This window comes from Somniosus microcephalus, chromosome 3 (genome assembly GCF_052327205.1).
Source record: "Somniosus microcephalus isolate GS21.2 chromosome 3, FLI_Smic_1.0, whole genome shotgun sequence".
Lineage (NCBI taxonomy): Eukaryota > Metazoa > Chordata > Chondrichthyes > Squaliformes > Somniosidae > Somniosus > Somniosus microcephalus.
The window spans coordinates 309,772,417-309,785,233 of NC_140989.1; the positions used below are offsets into that span (position 1 = coordinate 309,772,417).

The 12,817-nt window shown below is 42.4% G+C and overlaps 1 long non-coding RNA gene and 1 pseudogene across 2 annotated transcripts in view; both read right to left on the reverse strand.

Moving 5' to 3' along the window:
* Nucleotides 1–484: 484 nt before the first annotated feature.
* On the reverse strand, nucleotides 485–1,145 carry LOC147122132 (uncharacterized; annotated as a pseudogene).
* A 1,980-nt stretch (nucleotides 1,146–3,125) lies between these two features.
* LOC147122133 (uncharacterized) overlaps nucleotides 3,126–12,817 on the reverse strand; it is a 242,336-nt gene continuing 232,644 nt past the window's right edge. For both annotated transcript variants that reach the window (XR_015077684.1, XR_015077682.1), the window contains exons 5-6: nucleotides 8,161–8,346; nucleotides 3,126–7,105 (exon numbers count right to left, since the gene is read on the reverse strand). This is a non-coding gene — a long non-coding RNA (uncharacterized LOC147122133). The remainder of the gene's footprint in view (nucleotides 7,106–8,160; nucleotides 8,347–12,817) is intronic.

Genomic DNA, 12,817 nt, shown 5'->3' on the forward strand with positions numbered 1-12,817 from the left:
CAAATTTTGCTTCCACACGAACAATCTCATGCCAATCCAGCTTCAGTGATCCCAACCAATTTCTACCTATCAAGGCAGGCTTGTCTCCTGCCATTACTACGAGAGGCAAGCTCTGACACTGATCCTTGTATTTCACTGGTATGGTGACACTTCCTACTACAGGGATTTGCTCTCCTGAGTAGCCTCACAGCTCTACCTTCGATTTCTCTAGTCGATAATCACGTAACTTGTCGCAATAAAGTGATTCCGGTACTATGCCCACAGTTGCACCAGTGTCGATTTCCATGGGTATCCTGGTTCCTGCGACATCTACATGGATGACAATACCTCGCGAATCGCTGTTAGACACCTTCGTGCTCCTGATGTGAATCTCCAGAAACTCCTCGACCTGCTGCTTCGCTTCAACGATATGTAATGTCTGCCGTTTCTACTTCTAGCTTTGCCAGTCAGTTTTCCCTTCTGTTGGCACACCTTCGCAAGATGCTCAGTTTTTTTGTAGTAGAAACATTCTGCCTTCACATATGGACAGCTTTGAGCGATGTGTTTTCCCAGGCACCGATAGCATGACTGTTATCTTGGCCAGTTGCTGAGGCCTTGGGACCCAACTGCCTTTTACTTTTAGCCTGCAGCCGATTCACCTCAGTTGTCTGATGACTGCAAATGGCGCAGAACTCTCGGGAGTATCGGTCGGTCATTTCTATCAACATAGCTGATTGACAAGCTAAGTCAAAAGTCAAGTTAGGGGCTGTCAACAATTTACTTCTGATACGTTCATTTTTCAACCTACAAACAAAGTGGTCACACAAAGCTTGGTCCTGAAAGTTTCTGAAATGACAGTGAATGGATAGCTTTTTTAAAGCTACAATGTACTCACTGATACCCTTGTCATTTAATTGATCACGTGTTCAAAAACAATAACTTTCAGCAATTTCCAGGGGCTCAGGACTGTAGTGCTGTTCTAACTTGGTTAGGATCTCCTTCAGTGGCGTGTCCTCCGGCTTGGTGGGAACAAGCAAATTTTTCAGGGTTTCATACACCTCAGGGCCCGCTTCAGTCAAAAAAATAGCCCATTTCATATCTAAAACTGCCCGGTTATAGTTTACATCATCGGGGACTTCGACAATACTATTTGCGGTGAAAATCATTTCTAGCCACTCCACATGCACTCCAAAAGTCTCTCGGTCGCAATGGAACTCATTATTCCCATAGGCACGGCCATCTGGACCCTGGCAACGTTGACAGTTCAGCCATGTGTGCTCGAAACTTACCTCGGATTTTTAAGTTTTTCTGCAAAACGAAGAACCTCTAACAGTCCCTCTGTCGGTTGGCAGGATTATCCTCCAACAAAAATTTCAGCTAGGGAATCCGCAATCGCATCCTCATCGCCAATTCTGTGACATCTTGAGACACAGCATATCTTATATATATATATTATATATATAAACCGGTACGTCTCTCTGTCTGTCTGTCCGGCTATACAATCAAAAGTTATAGAGCGTACCTACACGTATGTTATATCGAAAGAAACCTTATCGTTAGGGGACTCTCATAGGCATATTTACTTTTTCATCAGACAAAAATTGTTTGGACAGTATACAAAAAACGTTCAAAAATCCACTCATTAGCGGTTGACCAATCCTACCTCATTAGCGTTGAGTGACGTGCTGCTTGGCCAATCCTACAGTTCACTCACCTGATGGTTGACCAATCAGTGCATCATGGGCGGGTCCTAATCCTCCAGTCTCCCGAAACTTCGCCGCCATTTTTTCCATCCCCACAGGGACAGCAAAAGAAACCCCCACATTGCGGCTCCCGATCCCGCCGGAGTGGCAGGTAAGTTGTGCTCACTCGGGCCGTGCCTCGCAACCACTTGGCCCCACACACAGCGGTCGGGGGAGCGGCAGCGGCCGGCCGTCAGCCGCGCGATCCGCGGGGGAGCTTAGCTCGGGTCCGTCTCGGCCCGACAGCGCCTCAAGCGCTAGGCCCCGCACGGCCGCTATCACAACTGCACCGGGCCTCAGGCACTAGGCAGGGAGAGGGGAGGGAGGGAGAGGACAGCACAGGGAGAGGGGACGAGGGAGAGAGAGGGGGGGACAGACAGGGGCAGGGAGACCGCGGGGCCCAAAATTGCCCTGGCAACGCCGGGCACCCCCTGCTATATATATATATAGAACTGTACTGCATATGGCTTTATTATTATTATACATCAGTAGTCTACCAGGTGGCTCTACATGACCCTGGAGTTTAAGAGGAGCCAATCTAGGCTTTCTTGGATCCTCACATGCATCACTGAAAAGCTTTGCTCAGTGACTGTGGCTCTGTGTCCTATGTGATACTATGCATTTTTATAAATTTCACATAACTGCATATTGAACACTTCTTTTATGCTCATTCTATTCACAAATGTTTTGCTTTTTGGTATAGTTTTTGAAAGTTATTTCCACCTCCAAATATTAATGGGCTTTCAATTCTACATTTTACTAATCGAACTTATAAGGCTTCAAATTATCAGTTATCAGGAGTGTGGGAGTTTGCAAGCAATTTAGATCTCAATGAAAATTAAAATATAACATTTAATGGAACATGTGAAAGAAAAATGTATCGTTGGCCTCATTACCTATTAGGTTCTCCTCTTCTCTCCTTCAGTATACCTAAAGTATTTAGAGCCAGAGCTGAAGAGTGCTAATCACAGAAGAGTAATAATATCAGATTTTCATTTGATAGTTGCCATACAGGGGCATTACTTATGTTCTGAATTGGCAGCTTCTGAACTGAATTTCCAGCACAAACTGATTCAGTACGACGTGTACTGATCAGTACAACTGACAATAGTTTAGGTTTAATGTAAATAGGTTTTGCCAAACAGAATTTGATCACTATATCTGCATGGTCACTGCAAGCAGTAATCAATACTGTCTTTACATTGAAGCATTCAAACAGCTGTTTAATCTTATTGTAAGGAGGAATGATTTCCCAAGAACAGGTTCCAGCTTGGATTTAGAGTGACAGTTCATTATTTTAAATATTTGCTATAGTAGTATCTGGTCTTTTTATTGTGTGCACAGCTTAAACAATGTAAATAAATTTGATTGGAAAGATCATGAACATAATTTTAAATCAGGGTAACCAGTGTAAAACAGAATAAATTTTAATACTGAAAATTTGCCAAATTCCATTATCACTCTGTATCAGTGTACAAAACATTCATATGTCCCTCATGAACCCATTTCACAAATACGCTCTCTGAAATGTTCTCATTATCGTCCTGTACAAATCACACAATTTTCTCATTGCGATGTCTAGAATTCTATTTGTCTCCAACTCTTTCTCTCACTTATTGTCTCACTCTTTATGGAAAAGTCTCTCCTTCCCTGGGACTCCTTTCTCTTCTTTCTGTCTCCCAATCTCTCTATACAGTTCCAACACCTTTCTTAATCAACGAACTCAACTTCCATCACTTACATTTTTTAAAGCACAGGGTGCAGCAAGTCAGTTGCCAACATGCTTCAGAGTGGCCATGGATACTGGACTGTTGGAACATGTTTGGGTGAGAGAAAGAATGGGAGCTAAGAGCTGAGGCCAGGAGTGGAGTTGGGGGAAGCTGAGGTTGGGAGGATGTGCAGGATTTAGACCTAGGTTTGGCACATGGCACACAGTGGTCAGAAAGCACTGGCACCTGGAAAGTGGGTAAAGAGGGCTAGGGCCTGTGAATACTCATGGGAGATTGGATCGAAATTTGAGAATACTCCCCAGGAGAACCGAGAGGATGAGAATGGTGGGAAGAGACGGGCTTTAGATCACTCATGGGGAGGCAGCTGAAATGTGGGATCTAGGGGGTCATATGAGGTCTGGGAGTAAACAGAGGGGAGAGATGGGTGTCTAAATACAGAAAACAATTGTAGGAAGGCTCAAATAAAAAAAATTACAGGTCTGAGAATAGAGCAGTATGTAAACCAGGCGGATGCCCAAAAGAGTCAGGAGGCTCATACAGGAGAAAATTGTTGGGAGGAATTTGTAAGATAGGATGAGTCAACTTTTGATTTTTGTCAGAGCTATTTAATATTTTGTGTGGTTATATGTTCTAGTAAGTGGCTACTGTAGAGCCCTAAAAATAAAATTTAGACCATAAATACATAAAATAGCCAATTCAAGGGATGTGAGAAGTTTCAGGAATTTTATTAGTTGCTGTTATGGTGGTTCCTCTGATGCTTTTTAGGTGAATGTAATTTTTAGATATAAAAGAGCAGATTTCAGTTATAAAATGTAGTTTTTGATTGGTTTTTTAAAGCAAATGGGAAGCTTAAACAAAACACATTTCCCTCCCTGTGAATCCTTTTGCAGCCCTACAGATGCTTTGTCAGAAGCAAAACTTCTACATATATAGAAAGATTTTTTTTTAATTGGACCCATTCACTTCAAATTTATGGTGGACAGGCATGTATGGCTTGAAGGTCCTGGCATACAATTGATCACTGAAGAGGATAAAACTGTTCTGATCAGACTCAGACAAGGTTCTGCTGTAATGCCAAATTTTAGTACACACTGTATTTTCTGAAGTTGAATGACCTACATCCTGTAGTAATTCCTATTTGCTAATTATTCACCATGATAGACTTGTATAGAAAGTTCTTTCTAAGGTAAAGTGCTTCACAGGGAGGGGAATATGATTCGCTTGATTGGCACCCCATCCACCACCTTAAACATTCGCTCCCTCCACCATCGGCGTACCATGGCTGCAGTGTGTACCATCTACAAGATGCATTGCAGCAACTCGCCAAGGCTTCTTCGGCAGCACCTCCCAAACCCGCGACCTCTTCCACCTAGAAGGACAAGGGCAGCAGGCGCATGGGAACACCACCACCTCCAAGTAACACACCATCCTGACTTAGAAGTATATCGCCGATCCTTCATCGTCGCTGGGTAAAAATTCTGGAACTCCCTACCTAACAGCACTGTGGGAGTACCTTCACCACACGACTGCAGTGCTTCTCAAGGGCAATTAGGAATGGGTAATAAATGCTGGCCTTGCCAGTGACGCCCACATCTCATAAAACGAATGTAAAAAAATAATCATTCCAAGGAGGTTCTAGACTGTATGAGGCTGAATAAAACAAACAAGTCGCTAGGAACAGATGGTATTTATCCTAGTTAGTAAGAGAGACATGTAAAGTACTAACAGTCATCATGTGAGAGCCATTGAAGGTGAGATTGGAAGAAATCTGAGAATATCAACAGACTCAGCAATTATGGATCAACAATTGGAGCAACAATTAAAGGAAACAGAATGATTAACTATATTGCTAAATCGTCTGAACATAAGAAAGAGCTTGCATTTATATAGCATTGCATCACGTTTCTCAGAATTGTCGCAAAGCACTTCACATACAACAAATTGCTAGTCAGAGGATGTCATACTAAAATCGTGCAGGGATCTGATTGGACAATACATTGAGCACTGTATCTAGTTCTGGTCACTTGGACACTAGAGAAATATTCAAGCCTGAAGGGAGTGTAGGACAGAGCCATGAGGCTGATCTGGTGTCAGAGGACTGAACTGTGAAGGTAAGAGGCTGGAAAAACTGGGGCTCTTTATCCTTTGGATAAAGTGACTGAGAAGGGATGTGGTATAATGCTAAACACTATCAAAAAAGGCCTATATGGAGCACTGCCTCAAGTTAAGTCAGACAGTAGGACAAGGAGGAGAAAGGTGAATTTAGTCAAATATCAAGGAAAATGTCTTCACACAAAGAGTAATCAACATTTGGAATAGATTTCTGCGTGAGGCAGTGGAGGTGACAATCTTAGTTATTCAAGAGTCATTTGGTTGTTATAAAGGGAGCTGCAGGTACAATCAAATAGTTATTCAGAGTTTGATTGTTGTGGGGGAACTTGTAGGTATCCTCTCTTGATGAATAAGCTAAGATTGGCCAAATGGCCTTCATTGTCTGTGTTTATCTTACATTGTTGTGAAATAAGGTCTTTCTGACTTTATTAGAATATACAGAAATCATGACTACAATTGACCAGGACATAATGTAATCAGCTAACCAATGTTTTACTCGAAATCAATATTCTTCTTAAGCAGTAGTAAAAAGCAGTCTTAATACAATTCGTTACAATTTATTTTGTACATTGTTTTCACTTCAAGTTCTTTTTATGCATTAAGCATTAGAAATAGAAAAAGAACGACTTGCATTTATATAGCGCCTTTCATGACTTCAGGACGTCATGTGCTTTACAACCAATGAAGTACTTTTTAAGTGTAGTCACTATTGTAATGTAGGAAACGCGACAGCCAATTTCTGCACAGCAAGCTCCCACAAACAGCAATGTGATAACAACCAGATAATTTGTTTTTTGTTATGTTGATTGATGGATACTGGGGATAACTCCCCTGCTCTTCTTCAAAATAGTGCCATGGGTTTTTTACGTCTACCTGAGGGGGCCTCGGTTTAACGTCTCATCTGAAAGACAGCACCCCCTCAGCAATACACTGGAGTTCCAGCCGAGATAGTTGTGCTCAAGTCTCTGGAGTGGAACTTGAACCTACAACCATCTGACCCAGAGGCGAGAGTGCTACCCACTGAGCCACGGCTGACACGGTCGAAATCATGTTTGGATATTATATGACAGAAACTAAGTATATTTTGAGAAGTGTCAAATTCATTGTGAAAAAAATAATATTGATTAAATGAGATTAATGGTCATTGTCAGAGCTTGTTGCTCAAGGGCTGCTGTTGTCCTTGTATTTCAGTTACATGTACATTTTTGTCATGTTTGTGAAATTCTCATTATGCTTGCGATAATTCTTTTTGCCAAAGATTGCTATTTTTTTCTTCACGCAATAAGAATAACACGTTAAAGCCTGTGTAATTTGCCTTTGTGTTAGTAAATATACAATGTCTGATGAAAGATGCTATCTTTCCAATCAATATAATCACTCTACAAAAATAAACAAACCTTCAATTTACAATTCATCATGCTCCATGGCCAGTTCTTGGGGCTCCTCGCACACAGCTGGTGTCTGCATCTCCATCAAATATTCACATCTGCTTGGTTCTGTGCATGAGACTACTAAGGTTTCTTTGCCACAAGACAGTTTTACCTATAAAATAAGATGATATCCTTCAATTTTGACTACTCCGAGGTGGTGATACTCCTAAAAATATCATAAAAGACATGTTGAGATGAATTCACCATGTTGAATTTTAGGATTACATAGAATTACATGGAACATGCAGCACAGAAACAGGCCATTCGGTCCAACTGGTCTGAGCTGGTGTTCTACCTCATCTCAGCCTTTCAGCATATCTTTCTATTCCCTTTTCTCTCATGTACTCATCTAGTTTCCTTTTGAAAGCATCTAAGCTATTTGCCTCAACCACTTCCTATCATAGTGAGTTCCACATTATATCCATTAGGTGCGCTGAGAGATATACAGAGCATTTTAAAACTTAGCAAAAATTTGGTTTGTCTCAGACTGTTCCTCTTTCTGTCTCTCCTGGAGACTGTCTCCTCTCTTCTGTATGCTTAACATACAGAGGTGGCTTTTCCCCCAGGGTGGAATCCGGGTGGCTAGCCAGCCAGTAGTTTTGAGGACCGGGCTGCATTTGCATTAGGCCGGCGAGCTCCAGCCAGAAAATGAGCACCAACCAATAAAACTGAGCATCTCACTTCAATTAATTTTTTTTTTTAATCACTCAATAAAATCAGATTTAAGGTCACCTCTAAACTATCTGAAAGGGTGACAATTCTTGGATATTTATGGAATTTGAAAATAAAAAATAAGAGTAATGTGGAATTTACCAGCTGAAATCTTTTTCATCAAAAATGGCCAATTATCTTGAAAAAACAAAACATACAAAAGGACCAAGAAACATAAGATTTGTATAGTCAAACTCTATTCTGCAATGTAACATGAATTTTAACTGGGTGTGTTTGCTTCAAATATATTTAGTCCAGATATTATGTGACCCTGTAGTTATACTATTTTTGAGTAAATTATAAATGAATGCTTACATGCATCTCACCAAGATATGAATTTGGAAATGCACCAGTGTGGGGCTTAACCCAGCAGACCAGGAAGGTCCTGTGTCCAATCCACAACAAGATGGCAGTAGATGCACTATAACTTAGCCAGTGAGGTGAAAGAAAACTAACCATGGTTCCCACTCCTGGTTGCTATCCAATGCCTTCTGCTGAAAAGCATGCTTGTGAACATCAGGCAAATACAGGATTGGGCTTGGCTGTGAAGCCCTCAATGGCCAAACAGCGCAACGATTCTCTATGACAGATCCACACATGAAAAATGCCCACTTGGGTGAAGTATTAAGAGGCTGCAAGCTTCTGTGGAACCAAACCCCAACATAAGTCAGTGATTTCAGGACAGGAGAAGGGGAAAAAAATTAGTATTTCAAACGTTATTACAAAGTGAACAACTGAGTTGTTACAAAGTAAGCATATGTCAATCTTTGGCCAAAGCATATATATTTAACAAAAAAACTTCTAATGCGATACCTAAACTCGCATTTAATGCACCTTCTATTCTGCACAAAACAATGAAGAGATTTACAATGTAAATAAACCTTCTGAAGGAGAACATTTTTGTCACAAACATTTGCCTAATGAATTTGAATTATGCTCAAAATGGTATGTAGATTATTGCCACTTGTTATAATCAAATATTCAGAAACAATAAAGCCTACAATTCATTTTTTTTAATTCATTGATGGGATGTGGGCGCCGCTGGCTGGCTAGGCCTGCATTTAGTGCCCATCCCTAATTGCCCTTGAGAAGATGGCGGTGAGCCGCCTTCTTGAACCGCTGCAGTCCATATGGTGTAGGTACACCCACAATGCTATTAGGAAGGGAGTTCCAGGATTTTGGCCCAGTGACAGTGAAGGAACGGCGATACAGGTCCAAGTCAGGATGGTGTGTGGCTTGGAGGGGAACTTGTAGGTGGTGATGTTCCCATGTGTCTGCTGCCCTTGTCCTTCTAAGTGGTAGAGGTCGCGGGTTTGGAAGGTGCTGTTGAAGGAGCTTTGGCGAGTTGCTGCAGTGCATCTTGTAGATGGTACACACTGCAGCCACAGTGCGCCGGTGGTGGAGGGAGTGAATGTTGAAGGTGGTGGATGGAGTGCCAATCAAGCGGGCTGCTTTATCCTGAATGGTGTCGAGCTTCTTGAGTGTTGTTGGAGCTGCACTCATCCAGGCAAGTGGAGAGTATTCCATCACACTCCTGACTTGTGCCTTGTAGATGGTGGAAAGGCTTTGGGGAGTCAGGAGGTGAGACACTCGCTGCAGAATTCCCAGCCTCTGGCCTGCTCTTGTAGCCACAGTATTTATATGGATGGTCCAGTTCAGTTTCTGATCAATGGTAACCCCCAGGATGTTGATAGTGGGGGATTCAGCGATGGTAATGCCATTGACTGTCAAGGGGAGATGGTTAGAGTCTCGCTTGTTGGAGATGGTCATTGCCTGGCACTTGTGTGGTGCGAATGTTACTTGCCACTTGTCAGCCCAAGTCTGAATGTTGTCCAGGTCTTGCTGCATATGGACACAGACTGCGTCAGTATCTGACGAGTCTCGAATGGTGCTGAACAGTGTGCAATCATCAGCAAACATCCCCACTTCTGACCTTATGATGGAGGGAAGGTCATTGATGAAACAGCTGAAGATGTTTGGGCCTAGGACACTGCCCTGAGGAACTCCTGCAGTGATGTCATGTGATTGAGATGAATGACCTCCAACAACCACAGCCAACTTCCTTTGTGCTAGGTATGATTCCAACCAATGGAGAGTTTCCCCCTTGATTCTCATTGACTTCAGTTTTGCTAGGGCTCCTTGATGCCACACTCGATCAAATGCTGCCTTGATGTCAAGGGCAGTCACTCTCACCTCACCTCTTGAGTTCAGCTCTTTTGTCCATGTTTGGACCAAGGCTGTAATAAGGTCAGGAGCTGAGTGGCCCTGGCGGAACCCAAACTGGGCGTCAGTTAGCAGGTTATTGCTGAGTAAGTGCCGCTTGATAGCACTGTCGACAACACCTTCCATCACTTTGCTGATGATTGAGAATAGACTGATGGGATGGTAATTGGCCGGGTCGGATTTGTCCTGCTTTTTGTAGACAGGACATACAATTCAGTTAATTGATCCTAGCTCCTGCGTTAGGTGTGTATGTGGTGTGGGGGGGGGGGGGGAGGGGGGAAATGGCTAGGCTTACCATTCCTGATCCTTAGCCAGAGACTCCCTGCTGCAAGTTCCTATGTAGACTTCAGGTGAAGGCAGGATTGGGATCAACAACAATGCCATAATAGCTGACTTGGCTGCCAACAATCACCATCAAGGTTCATACATTAAGTACTGAGGTAATGGAAAGCATCTACAGAAGAAATGAATATCTTCAAAAGAAGGAGGAGAACAAAATTGGCAGAAAAAGGAGAAAGGAAAATAACATTTTAAAAATAGCGCAGCACTCCAATCTTGTACAATAGGACCTTAGAATAGAGTACTACCACCTCAAGAAGATAATATAGGTCAAGAGCATCAATCAGATGATATATCTAACCAGTGTCAATTTATCCAAAATACACAATGGTTGGACTGACATTACTGTTTGACAAGATAACATTGCAGGTATAGAAGGCTAACAAGCTTCCACTTGCTGCGGTGCTGGACAAATATGATAAGACAGGGCTACACTTACTTGACTCTCCAGTCTATCCATGTATTATCAGAGGGTAGTGTGTGTTTAACAAGAAGTAGAAAGGGGGGGTGGGGGGAAGTTAGAAGATTTGCAGGATAATGCAGGAAGCAGAGTTGAACAGGTTCCGGGCACTGTATAACATTGAGGATGTTGCGGTAGAGGGATTGCCAAAATTAGCGAGGAGACAATATAAGTTGGGAGAATTGCATGCCATAGTGCTGTCGGTTAGCCTGCCACACATCAACTGTGACCTCATATCAAGCCCTGACAGAATCTTGCAGCTTTCCACATTGCTTACTATGCATACCCATAAATGCATGATTAGTTACTGACACAAAGAATGGGGTTCAGGATGGACTGTATGTGCTCCTTCAACCTACAACATTTCAAGACTACTAATAAAAAAGAAAACTCAAATGCTGGAAACCTCAAATAAAAATTGAAAATGCTGGAAATACATAGATCAGTCAACATCTGTAAAGAGAAAAGACAGGTTTTGACCTTTTGGGTCTGTATCCTTCATCAGGTGTGTACCCTACATCAGAACAAGTGTGTACCCTTCATCAGAATGGGTGTGTACTCTTAATCTCAAAACTACTTTTCTGCTTGCTTGACAAGATGCCACCTCATAGAAGGTAACAGACCCAAAAAGGAAGAGGATTCAGAAATGACATTCTCACTCACACAAGGATATACACAACCCTCTCACACAGCATCTCACAATGTAAACTCTGTTTGAAAGTGTGCCTTGAAGTCACATTCTAATGTTGGTTCCTTTTCTGTTATTGAAGCTGTAATATTTGGGGACTTTTCCCTTGACTTAATATTTATTTTGACTAAATATTTAAAGCCATTTAGAGCACAGATTAGAAAGGCTCCCAGATAGGCGAGACATCAGAATATTTAGTTTTGCATGTTACACTAGCTTCGAGACTAGTGTAGAGAAAAAGATTGGTGAAGTCAAGCATAGGTCGCTTGCAGTCAGAATCGGGGGAATTTATAATGGGGAACAAAGAAATGGCAGACCAACTAAATACATATTTTGGTTCTGTCTTCACAAAGGAGGACACAAATAACCTCCCAGAGATGCCAGGGAACATAGGGTCTGATGAAAGGGTGGAACTGAAAGAAATCAGTATTTGTAGGGAAATGGTGTTAGGAAAATTGATGGGACTGAAGGCCGATAAATCCCCAGGGCCTGATAATCTACATCCCAGGGTACTTAAGGAAGTGGCCCTAGAAATAGTAGATGCATTGCTGGTCATCTTCCAGAACTCGATAGACTCTGGAACGGTACCCATGGATTGGCGGGTAGCTAATGTTACCCCACTATTCAAAAAAGGTGGTAGAGAAAAGACGGGGAATTATAGACCGGTAAGCTTGACATCGGTAGTGGGGAAAATGCTAGAGTCCATTATAAAAGATGTAATAGCAGAGCACTTGGAAAGCAGTGACTGAATCGGACAAAGTCAACATGGATTTACAAAAGGTAAATCATGCTTGACTAATCTACTGGAATTTTTTGAGGATGTAACTGGTAAAATAGATAAGGGAGAACCAGTGGATGTGGTGTATTTGGACTTTCAGAAGGCTTTCGATAAGGTCCCGCGTAAGAGATTAGCGTGCAAAATTAAGGCACATGGGATTGGGGGCAAGGTATTGACTTGGATAGAGAACTGGTTGGCGGACAGAAAGCAAAGAGTTGGAATAAACGGGTCGTTTTCCAAGTGGCAGGCAGTGACTAGTGGGGTACCGCAAGGATCGGTCCTAGGACCCCAGCTGTTCACAATATATATTAATGATCTGGACGAGGGAATTGGATGTAATATCTCCAAATTTGCAGACGACACAAAGCTGGGGGGGGAGGGTATGCTGTGAGGAGGATGTCGTGAAACTCCAGCACGATTTGGACAGGTTGGGTGATTGGGCAGAAACATGGCAAATGCACTATAATGTGGATAAATGTGAGGTTATCCACTTTGGTGGCAAAAACAGGAAGGCAGATTATTATTTGAATGGTAATAGATTGGGAGAAGGGGAAGTGCAAAGAGACCTGGGTGTTCTTGTACACCAGTCGCTGAAGGTAAGCATGCAGGTGCAGCAGGCGGTTAA